The sequence below is a fragment of the Mus caroli genome, unplaced genomic scaffold, assembly GCF_978045245.1.
Source record: "Mus caroli unplaced genomic scaffold, Mus_caroli_1 scaffold_13, whole genome shotgun sequence".
NCBI classification, from domain to species: Eukaryota; Metazoa; Chordata; class Mammalia; order Rodentia; family Muridae; genus Mus; species Mus caroli.
In genome coordinates, this window is record NW_028227268.1 from 46,073,762 (window position 1) to 46,100,295 (window position 26,534).

The 26,534-nt window shown below is 46.0% G+C and overlaps 1 protein-coding gene across 2 annotated transcripts in view; it reads left to right on the forward strand.

The window, feature by feature from the left end:
* The window catches only part of Abr (ABR activator of RhoGEF and GTPase), a 196,391-nt gene that overhangs the window by 18,984 nt on the left and 150,873 nt on the right, over nucleotides 1–26,534 (forward strand). Inside the window, exon 1 of one of the 2 annotated variants that reach the window (XM_021175889.3) lies at nucleotides 25,727–25,748. The exons of the other annotated variant lie outside the window; for it this stretch is intronic. The gene's annotated coding sequence lies outside the window, so the exon portion shown is untranslated. Of the gene's footprint in view, nucleotides 1–25,726; nucleotides 25,749–26,534 lie in introns of those variants that run through there. 2 annotated transcript variants of the gene reach the window in all.

The following is a 26,534-nucleotide window of genomic DNA, read 5'->3' on the forward strand; positions in this document are numbered from 1 at the left end:
TGCCTTCTGGAAATCAAACCTGGGGCTTCAGGAATGCTAGGCCAACATCCTACCATTGAGTCACATTGAGTCACATCCCTAGCTCGTACATTCAGACCTTAAATCCCTGGCTCTTTTCTTCTTTTAAACTGCTTCTGTCTTATAGACATTTTTAGCATTTGGCTTTGCTAAGGTAGGTAATTTAGATTTGTTAAGGAGTAATTTACATATTTCACTTAAGTCAACCATGGTGGATAGCGGTTATTCATGAAAGGAAGGAAGAAAGGGGAGGGGGAAGGAAGGAAATAGGGAATAAATGGGAGGGGGAGTGGGAGGGAGGAGGGGCAGAGAGAGAAAAGGAGGGGAGTGCATAGCAGCAACATATACTAGTATCATGGATTCTAAAAATTGATGAAGCCCTTCCCCCTTTGAGACAGGGTTTCTTCAGGTACCAGCCTGTCTTAGAACTCACTAAATAGCCAGGGCTGATCCTTCTGCCTCCACTTCCCAAGTACTGTCATTACAGGCATTTACCACTAAGCCTAACTCCAAAAATTAATCTTTATTTAAAGTTGAAGACCCTTGACAGCTGATCACTGAGTTTAAGGCAGGGAAGAGGCGCTGTTCAGCACTTGATAGCTCTTGAAGATAGATAGGCACAGTGGCCTGCCATATACCACTGCCTATCACCATGGGCAGGACAGAGCTGGGCTGCAGCTTGCACAGAGGGCAGAGAATGACCACCAACCTCTGCAAACCCAATTCAAACTAAATATCACTCACAGTCACCAAAATGGTGGGAAGTAGGCATCTTCTTGCTCTGAGGTGGCCCTTGTCCTTGGTTTGCCCTTCGGGTCTCAGACAGGCTGACAGCTAGCTTTCTCTGTCCTCTAAATCATCATCTGTCTAAGGGATCAGTTCAGGCATGGTTTATGGAAAAATTAATCAGAATCAGAAGTTTCGTGTTTCTCTGGTTCCCAGAGTGGCCTAACTTCCACTCTACCACATTAAGAAATCAAGATGTAGCCGGGCGTGGTGGCGCACGCCTTTAATCCCAGCACTCGGGAGGCAGAGGCAGGCGGATTTCTGAGTTCGAGGCCAGCCTGGTCTACAAAGTGAGTGCCAGGACAGCCAGGGCTACACAGAGAAACCCTGTCTCGAAAAACCAAAAAAAAAAAAAAAAAAAAAAAAAAAAAAGAAATCAAGATGCTTTTGACTTTTTTTTTTTCCCCATGAGACAGGGTTTCTCTGTGTAGCCCTGGCTGTCCTGGAACTCACTCTGTAGACCAGGCTGGCCTCGATCTAAGAAATCCACCTGCCTCTGCCTCCCAAGTGCTGGGATTAAAGGCATGCGCCACCACTGCCCAGCATGATTGGCCTTCTTAATCTCTCAGCTGAAGCTCAGAGAAAACTCTGTGCTGCGCTTAGATAGGTTGATCTCATTTATAGCTCCAGTCAAGGATTTGTAGAGAACTTTATATTCCTTTAGTCTTTTGGCAAATGATTTTTAAAAATTTAAATAAATAAATAAATAAATAAATAAGTTTCCAGTCAAAACCCCTATCTTTCTATCTTGATTTGACACCTGTTTCCTTGTGCCTTGCTTAGAGTTGGTAATGCAGGTAGGTACTGGCTCCTGGTGGTAACTGCAGGCTCTGGAGCCAGGCTGCACACCTTTAAAACTGCTCTCCTGCTGATCCGTTAGATTTGCTTACTTATTCCTCTGTAGGTTGGTTCTGAGACAGGGTTTCCTTGTGGAGCCCAGGCTGCCCTCTGACTTACTGTGAGCCTCCTAAGTCAGCCTCTCCAGACCCAGGACCAGCACTTGTGGTACCATGCCAGGTTTATAATGTGCTGAGCTCAGGGCTTCCTGTGTGGCAGGCACATACTCCACCACCTGAGCTACATCCCCATCCTCTGTTACAAGGATCTAAAAAGTGGTTGTGCCTCTTCATGCCTGGTTTTATGCGTGCAATGGATGTGTCAGTAGTTCTATCTCCTGGAGTGTTGTACAACTGGATGTGTGAACCCTTGGGAAACCTTCAGCACAGACCTGACATACAGCAAGCCACCTTTGTATTCCCAGTGTCTGCTGGAGCATCGTTTACCACCCCTCTACCTGTTAAGTATTTGCTGATTAACCTGAAAAAAAGATGGAGGAAATTACTAAACCATTATTGTTCCTCTACCTCAAATATTCTAGATAAAGAACTGACAAGAGGCCAGAGAGCTAGCTGGCTCAGATGTTAAGGGTGCTTCCTGTTCAGTTATGAGGACAGATTTCTGAACACAGCACCCATGTAACAAGCCAGGGGTCTGGTGTACATCTGTAACCCCAACTCTAGATAAGGTTGGAGGCAGGAGGATCACTGGGGCATGCTGGCTTCCGGCCTAGCCAAGAAAAGCACAAGCCCTAATTTGAGAGAGAGAGAGAGAGAGAGAGAGAGAGAGAGAGAGAGAGAGAGAGAGAGAGAGAGAGTGTCACTGATGCCATCTGCCATCTTCTGGTCTCCAAATTTTCTGTCTCTGTCGTTGCGTCTATCTTTCTCAGTGTGACTCTCTGTCTCTTTCACACACATACATCTGCACACATACACACAAGTAAATGAATACATTTTTAAAATTTGATTGCATGTTAAATCCTCTGTAAGAACATTATGAGGAAGGAGCTTCCAGAGCTGGCGGGACAGGTAAAGGCACTCGCTGCCATGCCTGTTACCTTGATTTTGATTCCCAAACCTCAGGGTGGACGGGGAGAACTGACTCCTGCAAGTTGCCCTTCAGCCTCTGCATGGAACCTTCCCCAAATGAGTGAATAGTGTGATGTCTCCTGCAGCCGCTTCCTAGCCAGGCCTGATGGTACACACGCCTGCCTGTGCTGATGCCCACCTAGAACCCCAGCACTTGGAAGGCCGAGGCAAGAGACTTACAGTGCTTCTTCAGATTTTTACTTTATGTATATGGGTGGGTTTTGCCTACAAATACGTCTGTGTATTGCATGCCTGGTGCCTGAGGAGACCACCTTCAGAGCTGTGAGCTTTGAGGCTAGCCTGGGCTACAAGTGAGATCCTGTCTTAAAAAACTGAGTGAATGGACAAATTTCTTGTGTCTTTCCCCTTTGAATGGAAAGATGTGGAGTCTCAGTCTCTCTCTGTTTGTCTCTGTCTCTGTCTTTTTTCTGTCCTGCCTGTCTGTCTGTGTATATATAATTTTTGGGTCAGGTGATCTTTTATTGAAATTATTTTCTCTTGTTACTTCTTAACTAGTCAGGCTTCCCACTGCACCATTGCTGATGTCATCTATGATGTCATCAGGTTGGTGCCCTCACATTGCTATCCACAGACTGTGAAGTACGCAGGATCTACTAAATAGTTCCAGAAAGTTCTGTGGCTAAAAACTGGTGTTACAGATATACTCCTATATACCTTTAATACCAGCATTCAGGAGGCAGAGACAGGAGGATCTCTGTGACTGTAAAGTCAGCCTGGCAAGCTCCAGGTCAGCCAGAGATACATAGGGAGAACTTACCTCAGGGGGAAAAAAAAATAACAACACAAAAACAAAAACAAAACAAAAACAAAACAAAACCTAAAACTGGTGATGCGTCCGTTGGTCAGCGTTGACAATCTTATCAAAAGTGACAGTTTTACTGTGTTATGTTTTTCTGCTTCTTTGTCTTTCTTGTGTGGTTCCTCGATGGCTCTGATGATCAGGACAGAGGCAGAAGGTACCACCTCAGTCACTGCAGTCCTTCGACATCTCCAATTCTGCCCTGGTGATGTCATCACTTTTTCTTTTTCTTTTCTTTTCTTTTCTTTTCTTTTCTTTTCTTTTCTTTTCTTTTCTTTTCTCTTCTCTTCTCTTCTCTTCTCTTCTCTTCTCTTCTTTTCTTTCTTTTTTCTTTTTCTTTTTCTTTCTTTTTTGTAGTGAGGAGGAAAAGACAGATTGAGGGGACCAATCTAGGGGTCAAGGTGGATGTGGCACCGGAGACATCTCGTGCATGACTTTGATCTCATTGTGATCAAACTTGGAGGGCATGGTAGAAGCAGCTGGTGTTGGATGGAACCAAGATTTGGGAATACTGAAGAAAGTATGTGTGTGTGTGTGTGTGTGTGTGTAAATTTTTAAAAATTTAAAAATTATTAATTTCACGGGTGTGCTTGTGAGTGGAGGTCAGAGGATGGCCTGTGGGATTTGGTCACCTTTCCACCAAGGGTGTCCTGGGGTCAGGTCACCAGGTACTGAGCTATCACACTGCCTTCTTCGCTTTAAATGAGTCTTCCTTTATCGTCCATGCTGGAGGGGATCTTGCTGCCGTGTTTTTCTGCATCAGCCTTTTGAGTAGCTGGGACTATAGGTGTGTGCCACAGCACCAGGCTCTGGAATCTGTATTTTTATCCAGCCCCGGGGATTCAGAATAGCCAAGTCCAGCCACCAGAGTTTGGCAGGCTTTCCTAAGGTTGCTGTCAGGTGGTAATGAATGTCTAGTGAGTTTAAATGTAGGTCCCTTTCTGCCCCCCACAACTCAAATGTTGACTTTGAAAAGAAGCCAAAAAAAGAAAAAGAAAGGGCACCAATTTTTCTTAAGAACTTGAAGCATGCTAAGCAAGCCTTGGAGAGAAAGCTCCTTTTGAGTTGTGTGTCAGTAGATAAGACTTTGCTAGACAGCTGATAAAATACTCCATCTGTTTGGAGGCAGCAAACGGACGGAGCCCATGGTGACCTTTAGTGCCACAGAAAACACAGTGTCCCAAAGCTGAGTGACACTTGGACAATGGCACAAAGTTTTTTCAAATTTACTCTTTCCAGTTCCTTGACTGGTCGAGGTTTGAGTCATGCAGCTGACCCTTTCCTGTCCCCATATAGTCATTGTAGTATTTGACAGCCTCATGCTCAGCTTCTCTGTCTATACTTACTTGATTTCCCATGGCTGAGCTCCAGGGAAGGGGGATTCTGGTGTAAAAGTCATAGCTTTCTCATCAGGTGACAAGTGACAAACCCTACAGTGTGCCGATGTAACTGAGCTTCTCTCAGTCCTTTATCCCCTGTGTCTGTGTTTTCCTCGTTCAGAGAAAAGAGTCTTTGTTAATTTAGACGTGGGTGGTATGGAAAGTGTGTGTGTGTTGTTAGGAGTGGGGACCTCTGTAGTTAAGACTGCTTTGCTGCGGTTTCTAAGTTTGCTGAATTTACAAATAGTTGGGCGTTACCTGCTGGACTTTGGTAAGTGGAACCTTTCCTGATGTTTTTAAAAACCATTCTGAAGCGCTTATAGCCTCCAATCCAATCAATAAAAAGGTCAACAAAAGCCTTTTCCTAGAGATCTCAGTGTTGCTGGAGGAACCAAACCACCATGAATCAGAAGGTTACAAGAGAAGGATGTAGGCAGTAAAACACACCCACTTCAGTGCAGGTCCAGAGAGGAAAGCATCGTCTGTGTGGCTTTATGACCCAAGGGAAATCAATTCTGGGCTACCATAAACCACTCATATCCACGAAAGGGGTGCCGGCACCATTAACCCAAATATCATTGATCTCTGCTCGGAACAGCACCCCAAGGGAAAGAGCCCAGCACTGCTTCAAAGACTGGGAGTTCTCCTGTGGGACCAGGTTGGTAAATGGCATTCGCTGTGTAAATGCTGACCACAGAGACCATCCTAAGGGCATAAATGCAGACCGCAAGCTAAGGGATTGCCTTCTTGACCTGGCTTGCATGACTCAAGGTTCCTCTTCATATACACCTGGCAACCTCTGTTGTTTAAATGCTGAGTGGCAACAACAAATGGCACACCTTTGCTGGCTGGTCAGTGGGCCCAGGTGTGGGCACACCTGACCCAACCATCTTGCCCATATGCTTTGGCATTTTGCCATCTTTCTTCAGCTCCAGTGTCCACATGCAGAAAACCCAGCAGCCTCCTCCTGAGACCGCAACCCTAAAGGAAGCCATGTCAGGGCTGATGTTCTCCTAGGTAGGCAGAGAACTTGCTCTTGTCAATAGCCAGCCTCTTCCTGTCAGGGGGGTTCTAAGACTTCCTTTCATGGGCCAGCAAGTTTTGGTGGTGTATGCTGTTGACAAACCCAGCACAGGCAGCCATTCTTAGAGAAAATACCAATTCCTCTGTGCTTAGGTGGCTTGGATGCCCTGAACTGCTGCTCTTCAGACTACATTTTCCACGCTACAGGTGGGGCTGTTTGTCAAGTAACAGGCTATCCAGGTCAACCTAGCCGAGCAGCTTCTAGCATCCACCTCATCCTTGGCACTTGGTACTCTGTAAAGATTATTTTATGTATATGGGCACACTGTAGCTGAACAGATGATTGTGAGCCTTCATGTGGTTGTTGGGAATTGAATTTTTAGGACTTTTGCTCGCTCTGGTCGACTGTGCTTGCTCAGTCTCTACTTGCTCTGGGCCAAAGATTTTTATTATGATACATAAGTATATTGTAGCTGTCTTCAGATGCACCAGAAGAGGGCGTCAGATCTCATTACGGATGGTTGTGAGCCACCATGTGGGTGCTGGGATTTGAACTAAGGACCTTCAGAAGAACAGCCAGTGCTCTTAACCACTGAGCCATCTCTCCAGCCCCTCTGAACACTTTTTAAACAAACCCTTAGAACTCAGTGGATCTGCTCATATCTCTTTCCTAGACAGAAGCAGGGAAGGCATGCTGACAGCAGTGGCCCCCAAAGGGCTCATCTTCTAAGAGTCGCTACCTAAGGAATTATAAAACTACAAGGTTATGCTTACAAGATCTCTTCCAACCCTTGTGTTCTTGGTGGAGAAAAGGCACAGAAGATAACTCTAATTCTTGGCAGGGTACCTTACTTAGTTTTTATTATTCCAAACAATATTACAATTAGAAGCCATGTGTGGGGGGCTGGAGAGATGGCTTAACAGTTAAGAGCACTGACTGCTCTTCCAAAGGTCCTGAGTTCAAATCCCAGCAACCACATGATGGCTCACAACCATCCGTAATGAGATCTGACTCTCTCTTCTTGAGTGTCTGAAGACAGCTACAGTGTACTTACATATAATAAATAAATAAATCTTTAAAAAAAAAAGAAGACATGTGTGGGTCACACAAATGAATGTTTTCTTTAAAAAAAATATCCTGCTGTGTGTGGGACTGGAGAAGTGGCTCAGCTGGTAAGAGCTCTTCCTCTTGCTGTTCTTCCAAAGGGCCTGGGTTAGTTCCCAGCATCCACAAGGTGGCTCACAACTGCCTGTAACTCCTGTTCCAGGGTATCTGATGTCCTCTTTTGTAGGCATCAGGAACACACGGGGTACACATACACACATGCAAGCAGATACTTACAAACATGAAATAAAATCTACACTGTTAATTCTACCTCCCAGGAGGCAGAGGCAGGCCAGCTTGGTCTACATAGTGAGTTCCAAGGCAGCCAGGGCTACATAGTAAAACTTTTAAAAAATAAAAATAAAAAGAGGAAAATCTAGATATGGAGTCACTAAGTTGAGAACTGCCCTATGAAAAATGGTTAACACGGCTTATATCCTCACCACACCTTTTTCTTATGGCTCTGAGGATCTACCCCAGAACTGTGGGCATGGTAGGAAAATTTTCTGCTATTGAGCTGTGTCCCTACCCCTAAACCATTTCTTCTAAGAGGATCTGTTCTTACCATTATCATCATTTGTTACTGTGGGTAGCTGTGCCAGTCTAATGGGTCCTGATTACTGATAAGGCTCAGTGTCTTCTCTTACAGTCTTGGCTGTTTCTTCTTTGTCGTATTCTTTGCCCACTTTTTGGATTTAGTGTGAATATACCTCATGCCTTAAGATCATAATCATAATCATTTGACTTAAGAAAGTTTCTTTATCTTTTTATTTCTAGTTTCCAAGAGTCTTTTTTTTTCCTATAATTTTAAAGCAGAAATACACGCTCACTTTTCACGAATGCTTTGCTCCAACATGTTGGGATGTTCATGTGCTTTTTTGTTCTTAATCTATTAATGTGATAGATTGCACGGATTCTCAAATGTGGAACTATGTAAGGAGCCGCCCTCACATTCGCCATTACAAAATGGCGCTGATGGCACTGGCACCCGTGTAATCAAACCATCTGTGCATGCGCCGGGGTAGTTTCCCACCCCATGTGCTCTGCCTTCCCCGTGACGACAACTCCGGCCAATGGGCTGCAGCCAATCAGGGAGCAACACGTCCGAGGCGGAGGACAGTCCTCCATAAAAGGGATGGGTTTCCGCCATACTATGAATCTCTCTATCTCTCTCTCTCTCTCTCTGGCTCTCTTCTACACTGGCTCCTGAAGGGGTAAGCAATAAAGCTTGTGCCGCAGAAGATTCCGGTTGCCCTGAGCGTGTTCTTACCAGGGGGAACAAAAGCGTGGGTAATAGAACTAGGCTTAGATTCCTGGGATGAGGAGCTGGAGATGGCTCAGCCGTTATGAACTCTGCTCTGCTCTTTCAGGGACCAAGTTCAGTTCCCAGCGCCCATGACAGGTAGCGTAAAATCATCTCCAGAGGCTCTGACACCTGTGGGCCACCTACACTCACCTGCACATACCCTCATGCAGATACACACCAACACACAATTAAAAATAATAAAAATAATTCTTAAAAAAAATAAAAAAGCTCCAGCAGCCAGATGTGCCAGATGTGTGTCGTAGTCCTTTGCTCCCAGCCTCGGGGTCGATTTGATGAGTTAAGTGCTTTCTTGGCAATCGTGAGGACCTGAACTGGGGTCTTCAGTATCTATGTAGAAGCCAGAAATGGTGGTACCAGCCTGTAACCAAAATGGGACGAAGTTAAGACGAAGATCTCAGTTTTGTGGTTGGAGGCTGGACTTACACTCTTAACAATCCTCCCAAGTGCTGGAAGATCTGTTTCAAAACTCAACGTGTCGGGGCTGGAGAGATGGCTCATTGGTTAAGGGTGCTTGGTGCTCTTTCAGACGATCCAGAGCAACCCATGACAGGCAGTTCACAAATGCCTATAACTCCAGTTTTAGAGGATCTGGTACTGTTCCTGGCTTCTGGGAGCACCTGCACATATGTGCACTCTCTTATACTGTCTCCTGACCCTCCTCTCACTTAAATAAACATAATTTAAAAATACATTAATGGAGATGGAGCGGTGGTTAAAACACTGGTTATGTTGGGCAGTGGTGGCGTACTCCTTTAATCCCAACATGACAGATGTGGGTGAATCTCTGAGTTCAAGGTCAGCCTGGTCTATTGTTTCAGGATTGCCAAAGCTACACAGAGAAAACCAAAAACCAAAAACAAACAAAAAACATTGGTTGTCTTCCTAAGGACCTGGATTCAGTTCCCAACACCTACATATCTACATGGTGTCTCACTGCCAGGCCTAGGGGATCTGACACCCTCTCTGGTTTTCTTGCATCCCACACACATACACATATGCACAGACATAGATGCAAGTATAGCACCCATACACATAAAATAATTTAAATTGTTTTTGTTTTCTGAGACAGGGTTTCTCTATGTAGTCCTCGCTATCCTGGAACCCATTCTGTAGACCAGGCTGGCCTCGAACTCAATTCTGCCTGCCTCTGCCTCCCAAGCACTGGGATTAAAGGCGTGTATCCTGGTTGTTAAAAAAAAGTTTTAAGTCAACATTTCACAGCTGTGGCGAAAGCTCTTTTACTAAGCCATTTTCAGAATAAAAAATTCAAATGTATACTAACATGTTTGGAATAAAACGTGTCAGTTCTCAATTCCTGCTACTCCCACCCCAGGGAACTTGAAGTTAATGCGTGCTGTGCATTGTTTATCCTTTATTCTGTCCTTTTATGGCACACCTAACAGGATTTGTATCTAACTTGTGCACTGTTTGATTTATACAAAACCATAAGGACAAGTTCTACTATTACTAGTTTTGTGTTTGCTTTTTTGAGACAAGGTCTTATTCCAGAGTCCAGGCTAACCTGAACTCCCTATGTAGCATGGGCCAGGCCTTCAACTTCCAATCCTTCTGCCTCTGCTTCCAGAGTGCTGGGATTAACAGGTAGGCACTACCAGCTTGGTGAAAGGTTAAAAACCTGCTTTATCAAAGAGAAAAATGAGGCCTGAGGTAACATACTAATGGTTCATCTTCTCATCTTAAAGAGCTGGTTCCTTTCTGATAAATAGCCTACAGCTCTTGCAAATGTATGAAGGAGCCTTGCTCAGAAGAATATTTTGTATGTGGCTGCATGCGTTTTATCCACTTCCCAATAACTCAGAGCTGCCCGAGTAGATTAGGCTGCCCAGGCCTCTGCCAGCTCTGGGATTACAGACTCACCACCGTGCCCAAGGGCTTTATGTTTGCTTGTTTTTAGCATGGATTAGGAGGATGGAGCACAGGTCCTTACTCTTGCAAGGAAAGCGCTAATAGCCCTGCTATCTCTCCCACCCCAGGAGTATGGGGCTTAAAAACTAAAATTGATCTGAGGCAGAGAGACACTGGGCGGAATTGAATCTTTCAACCCTGCTCCACTCTATCTTTTCAGAGACCTGAGCTGGACATGGCCTTGCCTGATTTGAATTTCCACCCAACCTTGCTTGGATTTTAGCCTTTCTCTTTTGCTGGACCATTTTAAGCTCCATGCAAAGACGTTTTTTTGTTTTTTGTTTTTTTCCTAACTTCTTCTAGGGAAGATTGTACATGATGGTTTGTTCCAACATGCCTCTAGGGGAAATCGCAGATTCAGATAACAGTGGAGTGAGCTGTAGGAGAGCATGTGGGCTGGCCCTGCCCTGGGCAGTTAGACTAGGGCTGTGCCTTCTCTTTTCTTGCCTCTGCTCAGGAATTTAGCAGCCGATCTTGCACGGGAGGCTAGATAATGAAACTATTTTAAAGCCAAAACAAAGGGCTAAGGCTGATGTCATCTCCCATTTCAGTCAGCACCTCCTGGAATGCCCCTTGCTGCTGGCCTGCTGGCCGTCACCATGGGAGGTGGCAGGGTGCACTCAATGTCATATCTCTTCTCCCTGCAGCCTGTGTTTCCCTAAGGTTGCTGCAGCTGCCTCTTAGGAAGGACCTGTATTTGCATCTCAACCACTATCTAAACCCCAGAAACCAGGGCCACTTCCCCCAGCAGTGTGCAGCAATGGGGCTTCTCATTTGATGCTAGACTAATCTTGTGTGCAAAGGGAGGCAATTCTGCTTGCCCTCACTCACCCACTGTGGGTGCAGGATTTTATGTTTAAAGGCCTCAGGGCCTTCACGTGACCAGGACCTTTTTGCCTCCCTACTTTGCTAAGGAACCATTCGGTGGCCCTGCTGGGGTTGGAAGTGATAGCCAAGGAGTCCCCCTTGACCCGGTGGCCTGACATTGACCAGGACAAGTGGAGAAACTAGCCATGGCTTGGTCAGTTTAGCTCCAAACCAGCACTTTGTAGTTTCCAAACTCTATAATCTAGCAGGTTAGGCATCGTGACTACGGGTTGTCTTTCCTTCCCTAACAGGGTCATCAAGTTTCATGGAACATTTACTAAGAGACGTGGAAACATGAAAAGGGTATTTTGTAAACTGGGGAGCACACAAGAGGTTGGGTCCCTTGAGAATCAGACCTGTTCACAGAAGTGAGGCAGAGGCAAGGTGTGTTTGTATTTGAAGTCTGTTCACTGATTAAAAACTGGATAGTCATTCAGTTTGCAACCAAGAATAAGTGGTCACCCTGAAGTCTAATGTGAGTACTAGGAATAGAGAATTTCTTTTGTGTGTATAGTACTGGAGATTGAACCCAGGGCTTGTACATGCTAGGCAAGCACCTTACCACTAGGCAACATCCCTACCAGCCCCACCCCTGGGCCTCCTGCATGACATGCTGTCATTGTTAAGCAGAGTTTGGGTCAATTGTCTAAGCTGGCCTTGAGTTTGCCATATAGCTTCCCAGGCTGGCCTGCAACCTTAGGTCCTCCAGCCACCATCCTCAGTCTCCAAGCAGCCAGGATTATGGAAATGTGCCACTATACCAGAGATTGTTGTTGAATGTAAACTGTGGGACCCTACAATAGCTGAATCTGACATCAGAGACATTTTTCCGGGAGTGAGGTGCGGTGGTGCATGCTATTAATCCCACTTTAGAGGCAGAGGCAGGTGGATCTCTGAGTTCAAAGCCAGCCTGTTTATAGAGTGAGTTCCAGGACAGCCAGGGAAACTCTGTCTCAAAACCAAACCAAACCAAACCAAACCAAAGACAAAAGAAAAAAGACATTCTTCTGTTTGAAATATGTCCTTACTACAATGTTCAAGCCTATCCCAAGTTAATAACATGTGTGTGTGTATGTGTGTGTGGGGGGGTAGGGACCAAATACAGGACATAATGCATGATAAACATGTGATATACTGTTGAAGCAAAATTTTTACATATGTATTTTATTTTATGTGTGCGGGTATTTTGTCTGCACATATGTCTGTGCACCAAGTATGTGCCTGTTGCCTGAGGAGGTCAGAAAAGGCTGTCAGACTCCCTGGGAATAGATTTCCTGATGGTTGTGAGCTACCTTGTGAGTACTGGGAATTGAACCTGTGTCTCTGCAAGAGAAACAAGTGCTTTTTCACACTGAGCCATCCTTCTAGCACCCCTTTTTGGGTTTTGTTTGAAGTTAATACTTTGTTTTTGTTTCTTAGTTTTTGTTTTTTGGGCTTTTTTTTTTTTTTTTGGTTTGTGTGTGTGTGTGTGTGTGTTTGAGTCAGGGTCTCGATTTGTTGCCCTGGCTATCCTGGAACTCTGTCTGTAGATCAGGCTGGCCTTGAATTCACAGAGGTTCACCTGCCTCTGCCTTCCCAGTGCTGGGTTTAAAGGTGTGCACCACCACCACTCAGTTAAAAATTTTTTTAAAGATTATTTTATATGTTTGAATGTTCTTCCTACATGGATGTATGTGCACCTTGTGTGAGCAACCATGGGGGTGCTGGACACTGAACTTGGTTGTTTAGAAGAACAGCAAATGTTTCCAACCCCTGAGACATCTATATGGGCCCCTAGCATTGAATTTTTGGTCCTCCTGACTCAGCTTCTGGAATGTAGGATTGCAGGCATATACCACCGTGCCTAATTTCAGTGGTTCTAGGGGTTGAACCCAGGGAGTCTTGCATGCTCAGCAAACTCTTTAACAAGCCCTTTACCTCCCCAGCCCCAAAGTTTACATTTTTATAGGAAATGACTCTCATTTCTATTCTCTTTGAACATATTTAGACTCTTGAAGTCTTTGGACCTCAGTTTCTGGTTTGCTTGGGAAGGGGTCTCCCCTTTAACACCCTGGAGAAAGTTTATACTGAGCTCACATTTGTATCTTTTATTGTCTTTGAAATCTTGCAGAGACCGTTGTCAGTCTCAAGCCTTGCCTCTCTCAAACATGACAGCTCTGAATTTAAGGTGAAGGGATTATATTCTTTCTAGATGCATCTTTTCCTTATTCTAGGTTAGTGGTTCTCAACCTCCTAATGCTGCCGCCCTTTAACAGTTCATGTTGTAGTGACTCCCAACCATAAAATTATTTTAGTTACTACTACATAACAGTAATTTTACAACTTCTATGAATCTCAGTCTAAATCTCTGCTTTCTGGTGGTCTTAGATGACCCCTGTGAAAAGGTCATTTGACTCCCAAATGGGTTATGAACCACAGGTTGAGAGCCACTGTTCTAGGTCTTCTTGAATACCAAAAACAATTAAGAGGATACACTTAATAAGGGCCACCAGGCAAGAGGCTCACAAGTTCAAAACTAGCCTTAACAAAACCCCACAAAAAACAAGGCATTGTTGACATGGTCTTAGATACCTGTAATTGGATGTGTGTGACACAGGCAGTGTCTCCCTACAGAGGCCAGAGGTATTGGACACCCTTGGAGCTAGAGTCACAGGCAATTATGAGCTGCCCTATGGGGATGCTGGGAACTGAACTCAGGTCCTCTGCAATAGGAGACCTTTGTCTCCGAGATGTTTTTTTCAGCCCCGATGCTGGAAGATGCCTAGGCTGGTGTCTTTTATCAGTTACCTCATCTGTCTTCTTAACTATCTCAGTGAGCCAGCTAGCATTGCTGTGTGTGTGTGTGTGTGTGTGTGTGTGTGTGTGTGTGAGCGCGCGCGCATGTGAGTGCAGATGCTCGAGGAGACCAGAAGATTGCCTGATGTCTGGCACAGGCTGGGCTGTGGCCTTCCTAGCCTATTACTGAAGCTTTATCAGCAGCCACACTAACAATATTGTGTCCTCTTGGCAAGTGTGTCCTATGCCTCATTGACATAGGTAAATTGGCTTGGACATTGGCTTTTTCAGGCTGTAGAACTTGGGTAGCTGTGTTGGCTACTATTGAATTTATCCTGATTGTGTGGAGGCTTCTGAAGTCAGAAAGGCTGAGCTAAATGAGGTAGTGTATGCCTGTTTGAGTGTAGTGACATACACTTTTAAAACCAGCATTTGGGAGGCAAAGGCAGGGAGATCTCTGTGAGTTTGAGGCCAGCCTGATCTACATAGTGAGATCTGGGCCAACCAGAGCAGCATAATAAGACCCTGTCTTTAAAAATAATATAATATAATATAATATAATATAATAATATAAAGTACATGCCCACAGTCCTAGAACTAGGGAGGCTGAAGCAGGCTAAAGCATGAGTTTGAGGCCAGCGTGGGCTATGTGAGACCCTGTCTTTCAAAAGTAAAATGAGATGAAATCAGAAATGCGTATGAAGTTTGCATCCACTTGGAATGACTAACTAGAAGCCCAAGGTTCTCTCTCCCGGAGTTTCCCAATCACTGTGCCCAGAATATGTTGGAAATGTGAAGGCATTAAGTTCCCCTAGCCTCATCTCATCTCTGACCACTAAGAGCTTAGTCAACCTAGGGGTGTTGTGCATGTGATGTCACTTCCTGTGTGTACCACAGAGTGTCAGTCTGTAAGGCATCTCTACCTTCTGTTCTCCTTCGGGTGAGGACTGAGGTTTGTGTGGTGGACCAAGCCCTTTTCCTAGCAGTACTTCCTGTACCCCTCTCTCTGTTTCCACTGCTGAAAAGCTAATGCCATGGATACAGCCCTTGCTAGGGCAAGTTGATGGTCTTGGCAAGTGGACAACAGAAGGCTTTCCCCCAATTAAATGCTAAAACTTTGAACTTCTAGCCCAAAGGAAGGAATAGCTAGGGCTCTGTCAGGAATAGTTCTTGACTTCTTATCAGGGAACACTACAACTCAGACCTTATCCCTTGTGACCCCAGACAGCACTGAAAATCCAACAATGCTTCTCACCCCAAGGAGACCAGACACACCTTACGCCATGATCAAACTAGAGCTCCCACACACGGTCTCGTTTTTATGTTTGTGGTCAAACAGGCCCTGAACAAAGCGAGGTCATTTCTCATTTCGGTAGAAATACCTTGCTTGGTGGAATAGGATAGTAGAAGAAAATGAAGGAGGATGAATCTACCAGTGATCTGGCTGAGAAACCCCAGGGCCGTCTGCAGAACCACTCTGATTTCAAGAGTGCAGTGACCCTGTTGTGTACTGAGTGGGGTGGTGCGTTGAGTCATAGTTTGCTTTTAGTGTCTAAAGGATTTCCCCCTCAGTGGCGGGGCTTTGTGTGTATTCGGCAAGCTCTATTGTGGAGCTGCATTCCCAGCCCCCATCCAAAGGAATTTCTATTGTGACTCAATGACTTTTACAACAGTGAAAATTAAATTACTGTATAAACAAGCAGTTAAGACAATTACGGACGGGGTGTGCTGAGATGGCTCAGTGGATAGAGAGGCTCTTGCCTGATGGCCTGATGTGAGTTTAGTCCTTGGATCCCACAAGGTGGCAGGAGATCACCAACTCCTAAGGCTAGTGCTCTGACCTCCATGTGCACATCTACACACATAAACAAACAAAAAAGAATAAAATATGTTTTAAATAAGGTTGGATGTATAGCCCAGTGGTAGAGCATTTGTCCAAAAGCACAAACCCACAGCACCACAAAAATGAAAAACGATACCAAAAAAAAAAAAAAAAAAAAAAAATAGCCTACATGCTTCATACTCTCTGTGGCCTCCTGGTGATACATGAAATGTGTATAAAATGAGCAAATGGCAGGATGCTAATTGTGGTGTGGCTTCTGAGCCAGCAGCTTGGGTGTTCTTTGTGGCCCGACCATGGCACATTGTATCTGTCAGTCCTCCTTTCACTGTCCCTGACACCTGCAGAGTTAGAGACAGGTTTTATTTCCCAGAACAAAGCATTTGTAACCCTGATAACTTCTTCTTCTTTTTTAAAAAAATGTATTTATTTATTATATGTAAGTAACTGTAGCTGTCTTCAGACATCTCAGAAGAGGGCATCAGATCTCAGATGATTGTGAGCCACCATGTGGTTGCTGGGATTTGAACTCAGGAACTTTGGAAGAGCAGTCAACCACTGAGCCATCTCTACAGCCCCCAACCCTGATAACTTCTAAGTCCTTTGTGCACCTTCACTGCCTTGCTTAGAAGAATGAGGGTCTGGATAGGGAGTGAGGGTATCTTGTGCTTGTAGAATCAGGTGAGTCATATGGAAAGTCACCTTGTGTGTGTCTCGGGGCCATAATACTCTTTGGTAAGAGAAGACTCTCTTCCTTTTTTGGCCCTGAAGTCACACTGGAAATCCTCAGCAGCTCAGCTGTGGCCAAATGTGCCCATGGGTACTGGAGTTGGGGTTAGCAGTCTTTGCAGAAGTCAGGGTTCCTGTCAGGCCTGGGAGGAAGTGTTGCCTGTGTACGTGTGTGGCTGTGTGTGTGGCTCCGAGAGAGTGAACATCTCTGTGGCAGCTTCCTCTTCTTGGCTTAACTGTGGTGGGAGACAAAGAGGGCCTCTTACTAAAACAACCCTGAAACTCCAGTGAAATACAACTTCACTCTCCTAAAGGGCTCCCTGAAGAACTAACCCAAGCACCGAGGCTCTAGTCAGCCAGACGCAACAGCAGCGCATGTCCCTGTCTCCTCAGCCTGCAGAATGCTCCGATCTCATGGCACATTTGCCCCAACAATTAGAAGCTGAGGGGAAGAGAAGGCTTGGAGCCCAGGTCTAACGGAGTATATAAAAGAGCCCAGCAACTGCCTTCTGACCTTGCCTGTGCTGACCACCCCACCCACCCCCGACACACACACACACCAGGGAAGTCAAAACGAAGGATGCTGTCTATGGGAAGGCACTACCTACAGTTTTGAACTAGAACGGGGTCCAGGAAAGGAGACTTCCCAGCATCCTCCCTCCCTTTGCTGGTGGCCTGTGGCTACCATCATGTGATAAACATGTGGCTTCCTAGGAGGGAAGCTTGCACAATCACACAGAAATAGGAAACTGGGAGATAATCAAGTGTGGCACATAAAGAATTGGGCAATGAGTTGTCTAGAAGACTCTGGGTTTTGAGAAGGGAGCCAGGCTTCCTCTGAGTCATATCTGTCTCTGAGGAGGCCCCAAGAGCTTGAACTATCTGAGTGGTCAAGAGGCCAGTGTTGTACTGTCCTCTGCCTGTCAGATAAAAATTGGGTGTCGGGCTGGCCTACTCTGGCAGAGATAGGCAGGGCCAGATTTGAGAGCCACCAGGCTTATTGTTTCATTACCTCAGAGCAGATCAGGCAGGGCTTGGGTCCTGATTGCTCTTAATTACCCACCATAATATGCTCCCTGGCACCCCCCAAAAGCAGGTGACTCCCGAGCCCTGCACAGGGCTCCTGCCCAGATGGCTCTGCAAGGGAACTGAGGTGCCGCCTCAGCCTTTGTGGCACTTCCAGTTCCTGGGTAGCAGGTACTCAGAAGCACAGCTGTGCCTCCTTAGGAAAGTGAGTCACATGGTGTGATCTTCTCCCAGGATGTCATGCAGCCCCCACTGAGACCACTGAATAGAGAGTGCTCCAGAAAGTTCAAGCTTTGGGCAACAGAGACATGGAGTCGTCCTCTGATCCCTGGAATGTATGGTGGCACCTGTCTACCCAGCCACTCATCACACCCACACATACACAGGCACACTATAAAAAAAAATTAAAATGTTCCTTACGTGGGCTGGCGGTGTGGCTCATTGGTAAAACATGTACTTAGTGACCCTGGAGTCTAAAAGTAGAGCTTTTTTTTTTACTTTATAATTCTTTCTTAGTTTTAGCCTATGTCAGGCTATGTGAGAGAGCTGCCCTAATTAGGGTCACTCCGTGCCCTTATCACCAGGGACCCTCCAGGCACAGGCTTCATATCAGAAGACTTCAGAGGGTTAGACGTCATTTAAAGGAGAAAACATGGAAGTCTGTCTTTGTTCCTTTCTGGCTCTGCCAGTTCCCTTGACAAGCAGCTTAAGAACTCTACTGGTACTGGGCATGGAGGCACATCCTGTAATCCTAGACACGGTGTCTAGGACATAAATCTTGGTGACACTGGAGACACATTAACTAAAGGGCTTTTCAGTAACCGAATAGGGGAAATTGCTCCTAAGATCAGGCGTGCATTGGAGGGGAGAGGTCAGGCCTCTCTTAAGAAGAGCTGTGAATTCTGTGGGTTTTGCTGTAGTCACTTCTCTATTGCTGTGACAAAACACCATGACAGAGGCAATGTACAGAAGAGACAGTTTGTCAGGACTTACAGTCTCAGAGGGTTTGTACAGCGAAGGTTGCAGCAGGGAGCATGGGGCTGGAGCAACAGCTGAGAGCTTGCACTTTGAGGCAAGAACCATGAGGCAGGGGGAGGTGTAGGATTTTGGAACCTTAAAGCCCACCTCCAGTGACACACCTCCTCCAGCAAAACCACACCCCCATCCTTCCCAAACAGTTCCACCAACAGGCACCAAATATTCAAACAGGAGCCTGTGGGACTTGTTCTCATTCAAACCACCATAGGTCTCTGAGTTCGTGCTAAGGCAACACCCTAGAGTAGCGTGTCTTCTTCAGGCACTCATTGTAGTTCCCTCATCCTTTATCTTCCTCTTCTTCCCCCTTGTCTGTCTACATCTCAGGCTCACCTCCAACTTTCTATGTAACAGGATTAACTTGACCTTCTAATCTTCCTGCCTTTACCCACCAAGTGCTGGGATTACAGGTGTAGACCACCATACTTGGTTTTCTATGGTGCGAGGGCTCAAACCCAGGGTTTTCTGTATGTGTAGCTTGTACTTCACCAAGTGAGCTATACCCACAGCCTTCCTCCCATCTCCCCACCCCGCCCCCCTCCTGACAGGGTTTCTCTGTGTAGCCCTGGCTGTCCTGGAACTCAGTCTGTAGATCAGGCTGACCTCGAACCTCGAACTCAAAAATCTGCCTGCCTCTGCCTCCCAAGTGCTGGGATTAAAGGTGTGCACCACCACTTCCCAGCTCCATCTTTTTAAAAAAAGGCAGTGTCTCACTGTGTTGCCCAAACTGGTTTAACTCTGACCACAAGTGATTCCTGCCTCAGTCTCCCAGGTGTCTGGGACGATAGGTATGTACCCTCCACGTCTGCTCTCCTCCTTCATTTTTGCCTCTGCACTTGTTCTTCTCTCCCAGAATGCCTTGCCTCTCCACTCCTTTATTTGTGCCAGGGAAACATTCGTTGTCGTTCCAGGTCTTAATGCAAATGCTATTTCCTGTAGAAGGTGTGTTGGATAGTTTGTGCCAACCTAACACAAACTAGGATTGTCTGAAAGGAAGGAACCTCAATTGAGAAAATGCCTCCATTAGATCTGGCTGTAAGGCATTTTCTTAATTAGTGACTGACAGGGTAGGGCACAGCCATCGTGGGCACTGCCATCCATGGGCTGCTGGCCCTGGATTCTGTAAGGAGGCAGGCTATGCAAGCCATGTATGTGAGTGTGGCCTCTACATCAGCTTCCGCCTCCAGGTTCCTGCCCCGTTTGCATTCCTGTTCTGGCTTCCTTCAGTGATGAACTATGATGTGAAAGTATCAACCAAATAAGACCTTTCCTCCCCAACTTGCTTCGGTCGCGGTGTTTTATTGCAGCAATAGAAACCCTAAGACAGGAAGTCTTTGGTTATTAGCTCAGTTGGAAATGGTGACCACCTACCCCAAAACATAGTGTCCAGGCTACTCTCTAGATCCACCAGGCATTGTGTGGCCTCTTTAGAATCTCAGGCATGTTTCAAACCTATAATCACAAAAATATTGGGCAAATAAACACTGCATTTAAAAAAGTATTATTTTTTATGTGAATATGTGTTTTGTCTGCATGTATGTCTGTGCACCATGTGTGTGCAGTGCCCTCCAAAGCTAGAAGAAGGCATCAGATCTCCTGAAACTGAAGTTAAGTTGTGTAATGTCATGTTGGTGTTTGGAGTTGACCCTAGTAGATCCCATGAAAGAGCAGGCAGTGCCCTTAACTCCTGAGCCATCTCTTCAGCATCTAGAAACCCTGTCTTGTGTAGGGTTTTAGGATAGCTGAACAGATAAAGAATAACTTTTCCAGCCTTCAGTCCCAGGGTATGCATGGTTTGATGTTCTCTCCCTCCTGCTGAAGAGAGACGTGTGCAGGCATGTGAGAAAGAAGTGAGGAACAGGGGTATGGATTCTGGAGAGTCCTTGGGCTACTATGGTAGCTGAATGTCTTTGCACACATAAACTGTTTACCACATCACTGGCACAATAAACGTACATACTTGTAATTGTGACATTATTATTCCACTCTTCTCATTGGACTTCCATTACTATAATAAAGTTCTGGAGGCAGACTACTTTATAAAGAAGAGGTTTATTTGCCTCTCAGCTTTGGAGGTTGGAAGTCCAAACAGCATGGGACAGGTTCTGATGACATCATGGCAGAGCTCATGTGCATCTCTCTCCCCCTACTCTCTCTCCCTCTCTTTATAAAGCCACTGGGATTCAATCACGAAGCTCTCCTTTAATGGCCTAGTTATTCGCCAAGGTTCTCTCTTTTGGACTTCTTGGCTGAAGGATTGTCTACAATGTGAGGTCCTGGATTCATTTCCCAACACTGCAAACAAACAATAAGACAAAGCCAAGTCCCCAGTTCAAAAGGCCATATGCAGATTAAGTTTCTACCCTCCTTTAAAAGAGAATTTATATATGTATCTCTGTTTCTGTTTCTCTCTGTCTGTCTCTGTCTCTCTATCTCTGTTTCTCTCTCTCTCTCTCTCTCTCTCTTTCTGTGTGTGTGTGTGTGTGTTGTCTAAGATGGCTAGAAGAGGGTGTCAAGTTCCCTGGAGCTGGAGTTACAGGCTGTTTGGGCTTTCACATGCAGGTGCTGGGAACAAAACTAGGGGCTGAAGAGATGGCTCAATTGTTAAAGAGTGTGTATTGCTCTTGCGGAGGACCCAAATCTCTATCCTCCTAATAAATACTATTAACATATAACTTTACAGATGAGACTTTTGCATGAGTACAGAGGGCACAGATCATATTCAAACCAAACACTGGAGAGGAAATATAGGACCTAAAGTGAGTTAAATACACCAGAACAGCCTTACTAGGTAGCAGGGGAGAAACTGGCAAGAACCTGGGATTAAACCCCTGTGGGGAGTGGGGATGTAGCTCAGCAATAGAGTGCTTACCTACCTAGTATGCATGAAATCCTGGTACCAACCCTTGTAACACCCAGACAGTCAGACTATCAGACAGATAGACAGACACACGTACACACTCCTGGAATATGGATCCCGACAGCCTCAGGTGATTTTCTGTGGTAAAGGCTCAATAAATGAAACCTTGCAGAGCCCAACAGACCAGGTGAGTCCTGCATTCTCTGGGACTTTATAGTTCACTCAACAGTCCCTGGGGATCCAGGCATACAACATTACAGAAGGTTTCCTTAGCCCAGTCCTCCCACTGTTAATCAGACTGCCCGTAGACCCTCATAATTGAGGTCCTTGAGTGGGCAGGAGGCCAGAATCAGCTTCCACAACTTCTCCCATTACCGAAATGAAAAGCAGGTCTCCAGTCCTCCTGGTTAGAGGGCTTCAAGAGATATGAGTACATTATCAAGTCAACTCTGGGAGGCTTCCGCCTCTGGCCGAGGCAAAGTGGTCAACATCACCCTAGCAACCTGAATCTTCTTTCACAGATTCCCAGGGTTTCCACCCTACAGAGAGTAGAGGTTTCAGGCCAAGCGGCTGCCTCCAGAGGCTGCGTTCTTCCATAAAAGCAACAGTTCACTTCCCTACTCCAAAACCAAATTGCCTTGCAAATTTGGGACAGGTCTAGGAGAAGGACTCCGGGCTACGGCTTCAGAAACGGAAATTCCCTTAGTGGGCTGAATCTTTTCTAGGTTTCTATTTTATTTCCATGTTGGAACCTGATTGGGTGAAAAAGAGTGCAGCATAGGATGCTGGCTGCTTAGCAAGGGAGGCTGTGCATTGGGGAGTTCTTAGTTGGGGCTTCGTGTGAGCAGCGAGAGAATAATTAGAGCAGCTATTGTCCTGCCCCAAATCTGATTTTAGGTTCCCCTGGAGTCATTTCAGAGGATGTGGCCACATGTCAACCATCCAGCCCAGACAATCTATTTCCAGTTGCTGGAACCCAGATAGCTAAATATCTATATACTGCTTCATTCCAGGTTCTTAGTAACCAGGAACCATTCATTCGTTTGGTCCGTCATTTGCACAACGTGCTAGGGTTTGCTGAAAAGAGAACTCACTGTCTAGCAAGAGATAGCCCTGAATGGTCTTAATTAAAAAAAAAAAAGTCTCTATTTTATGCATATGGGAGTTATGCCTGTGGGTATGTCTTGATACCATGTGTGCCTGGTGCCCCTGGAGGCCAGAAGAGGATGCTGGATCCTTTGGAACTGGAGTTACAGATGATGGTGAGCCACCATGTGGGTGCTGGATGCCAAATCTGGGTCCTCTGGAAGAACAGCCAGTGCTCTTTAACGTCTGAACCGTCTCTCCAGGCTCTGAGTGTTTTTTTTTTTTTAAGAGCACTAAAGAATTGGAGAGAGAGAAGCAGGTCTCTCTGGCTCAGTTGTTAGGGAAAGCCCCTTGGGAACAGTGGTATTTCAGTTTAACACCATAAGGTAAGTAGGAGATGCTCAGGCAGAGTGGAGGAGCAGTGTTGGGATGTGTTTTCCTGAGACAGGGTCTTATGTCAGTCACACTGGCCTTGTGCTTATTATGGTCTGGTTTCAGCCTCTCATAGGAAGCAGTAGTGGATATGTGCCACCATGCCAGGATAGGGACAGGACATTTTCTTTAACTTTATTTAAAGATGTATTTTATTTTATGTGTATGGGTGTTTTGCCTGTATGTTTGTCTGCTTGGTGCCACAGAGGTCAGAAGAGGGGATATCAGATCCCATGGATCAGATATTTGTAAACCACCATGTGTGTGCTAGGAACTGAAGCCAGGCCCTCTGCAAGAGCAACAAGTGTCCCTAAGCATTAAGCCAACTCTACCGCGCTGCGGACAGAACATTTTAACCAGCTGTGAAGGTTTGTATTTGCGTGGCTCAGGGAGTGGCTGGATTAGAAGGTGTGGCCCTGTGGAGTAGGTGTGTCACTGTGGGTGTGGGCTATCAGACCCTCATCCTAGCTGCCTGGAAGCGAGTATTCTGATAGTAGCCTTCAGATGAAGATGTAGAACTCTCAGCTTCTCCTGAACCATTCCTACCTGGATGCTGTTATGCTCCTACCTTGATGATTATGGACTGAACCTCTGAACCTATAAGCCGACCTCAATTAAATGTTGTCCTTATAAGTGTTGCCTTGGTCAAGGTGTCTGTTGACAGCAGTAAAACCCTAGCACACCAGCTATATCAACCTGTGCAAGAAGTACAGGCAATGGGGCTGGAGAAATGGCTCACTGGTTAAGAGCACTGGCTGCTCTTGCAGAGGTCCTGAGTTCAAATCCCAGCAACCACATGGTGGCTCACAACCATCTGTAATGGGATCGGATGCCCTCTTCTGGTGTGCCTGAAGACAGCTACAGTGTACTCATATAAATAAAATAAATAAATCTTTCATTCTTTAAAAAAAAAAAAAAAGAAGTACAGGCAACTGCAGGACAAAGGGGTATGCAGGACAGGCCACAGGGCCTGACAGGCTATGAAAAGTAATAATGGGTGTTAGGGTTGTATAGCTCAGTGGAAGAACACCTGCTTAGCATGCCCAAGACCCAGGGTTTGGTCCCTAATGTTGCTGAAAAGAGAGATGGGGTGGTGGTGGTGGTGGAGAAAAATGTGCCTTTCTCCAGATACTGCTGTAAGTGAGCCTTATAAAAGGGGAAATGGCATGTGAGAATTCTCTTACAGCATGCTGTCTGTGGCTTTGAGATGCAGGGAGACTGGAGACTTCTGTGAGAGCATCAGGTCTATGGCATCAGCCTAATGAGCCTGGGGCTGCCTAAACCAACAGATCCTTGACAACTTTTACTGATTTGTTACCTGTCTCGTTCTTCCTCACTTCCCCCTCCGTTAGGATCTGAGCCATGAGTAAGGAGCAAGGAGATCTCTCAGAGTTAGAGGCCAGGTTGGTTTACAAAGTGAGTTCCAGGACAACCAGGGCTGTTACACAGAGAAACCCTGTCTCAAAAGCCAAAGAAAACAAGACCGGTAACAACAAAACCCCTTTTGGTACGGCAGTGACAGCTACACCTTCCAATGGCAGTTACTCCTTTCCCAGTTAAGAACCACTGTCTTGTTTTGAGAGGACAAAGTTATGTTCAGCTGCGTCTCAGGCCCCGTTAGCTGGCAAGCAGGAAGGTATGGAAATCTCTTCATTGAAAATGTTACTGGAGGAGACTGGACATGGGTGACACACTTGGGAGGCAGAGGCAGGCAGATCTCTGTGAGTTCAAGGCTACCCTGGTCTATAGAGTGAGTGCCAGGATAGCCAAGGATACTCAAAAGAATCCTAGCTCAAAAAACAAAAACAAACAAACAAAAAAAAACAAACAAAAACAAAAACGATGTTACTGGAGGGGCTGGAAGATGACTTATCAGTTAGGGGCACTTGCTGTTCTTTCAGACCTGGGTTCAGTTCCCAGCACACACACACACACACACACACACACACACACACACACACCCCACACCCTTTCACATAGATACTTAAGCAATACATAATTAAAAATAAAAACTACTCTTTAAAAAATGTTCCTGGAAGGTTTGTCCGATGGGGGAGTATTCTGCCCACTCTATTCTTGTTTCTCCTGGCTATCTCAGACTTTGCTTACAATGGTTACCTGCAGCCCTAGATAAAGCCTGGTGGAAAGCTGAGATTTGAGTCCAAGTCCTTGGAGGCTACCTATGTAGAACACCTCGTGTGGCTGAGGTGCCACTCTGACCACCAGATGGCGCCCGAGAGTTCCTGTTCTCTGCCGCAGGACCAGTAGTAACAGGAATTGACTGCAGAGAGAAGTTGCTTTAAAAGAGGCCTGATGCTTAAAGAGACACGGCCACATTGCCTCAGACTGGACACTTGAATCTGTAGAACAAGACTCTACCACGGCAAGCACCACTGTCCAGGGTCAGTGGCTTCTCTGTCTTTGCCTTCCTGGGTTTTGATTCCATCTCTTCCATGGCTCTTATTCGCTGCAACTGTTCCTGAGCCTGAGGGGACTGGGCCAGCCCGGAGGAGGGTGGCGTCAGAGCTCCTGGCAGAGCAGGTGGAGCTGGGATGCATCTGCAGAACTCTGGCTGAAAGAGTAGGAAGCACAGCCAGCTTCAGGGCAGTACAGACCACAGAAGCACAGAGGGCCGGCCTGTGAGCGCTGGCCTCTGCGGGACTTGATTCTGTTGCCTTGGAACTAAGGAGATTGGAGCCTTTGAATTTGATGTCTGGGGTCATTGGGATTTGAGAATTCTTGTGTCTTCTTCGGGTGGCATCTTTCCAAATACTGATGGGGACTCAGAGGTAAGTAGATTGAGGGAGGGGGCTCTAGACTCCGGGGTAAAGTCGTCTTATTGACCGTAGGAAAAGTCTCCTGTTGACCCTTGGGTAGTGAGGGCTCAAAATGGTTAGTTGATGGTCACTTTAGAAGGTCTCCTCCTCAAATTGCTTTTGATTAGCCTCATCTAAGCCAGCTGCTCTACCGTGATGCTAACTTTCTGGTGTCTGGCTGTGTGCACAGGGCCTGGGAAATGTGTGTGTGGTGTGTCACTGCTGCTGTCTGTCCTTGGGTATTGTCCTGGTATGCATCAAGAGTGTGAATGTAGTTCTCTGTCTACATCTTGTCAGGGGTACAGACCTTTATCATGACTCAAGCTGACAAAACATCCACAGGGAAATGAGATGGGGCTGGGGTATGTGTGTGTGTGTGTGTGTGTGTGTGTGTGTGTGTGTGTGTGTGAAGGTAGTTTCTGTTGTCTGTAGATCTTACTGTCTGCTGGAAAAGCTAAGAGGGTGGAAAGAAAGAGAATAAAGAACAAAATCTTGGACCAAGCCATCTCCGACAGGCAACTCATGGGATGCCTGGTCTGGGGAATTTTCTACTTAAATTATTTTAAATTTACATTTATTCATTTATTATGTCGGGGGGTGGGGCATGAGTGCCACAGCACATATGTGGAGGTCAGGAGAGATCAGAGGACAACTTGTGGGGAGTCTGCTGCCTACCATGTGAGTCCCAAGGATAAAACTCATGATGTTCTCAGGCTTGGTAGTGAGCCCTGTACCCGCTGAGCCCTCCCATGGCTCGAG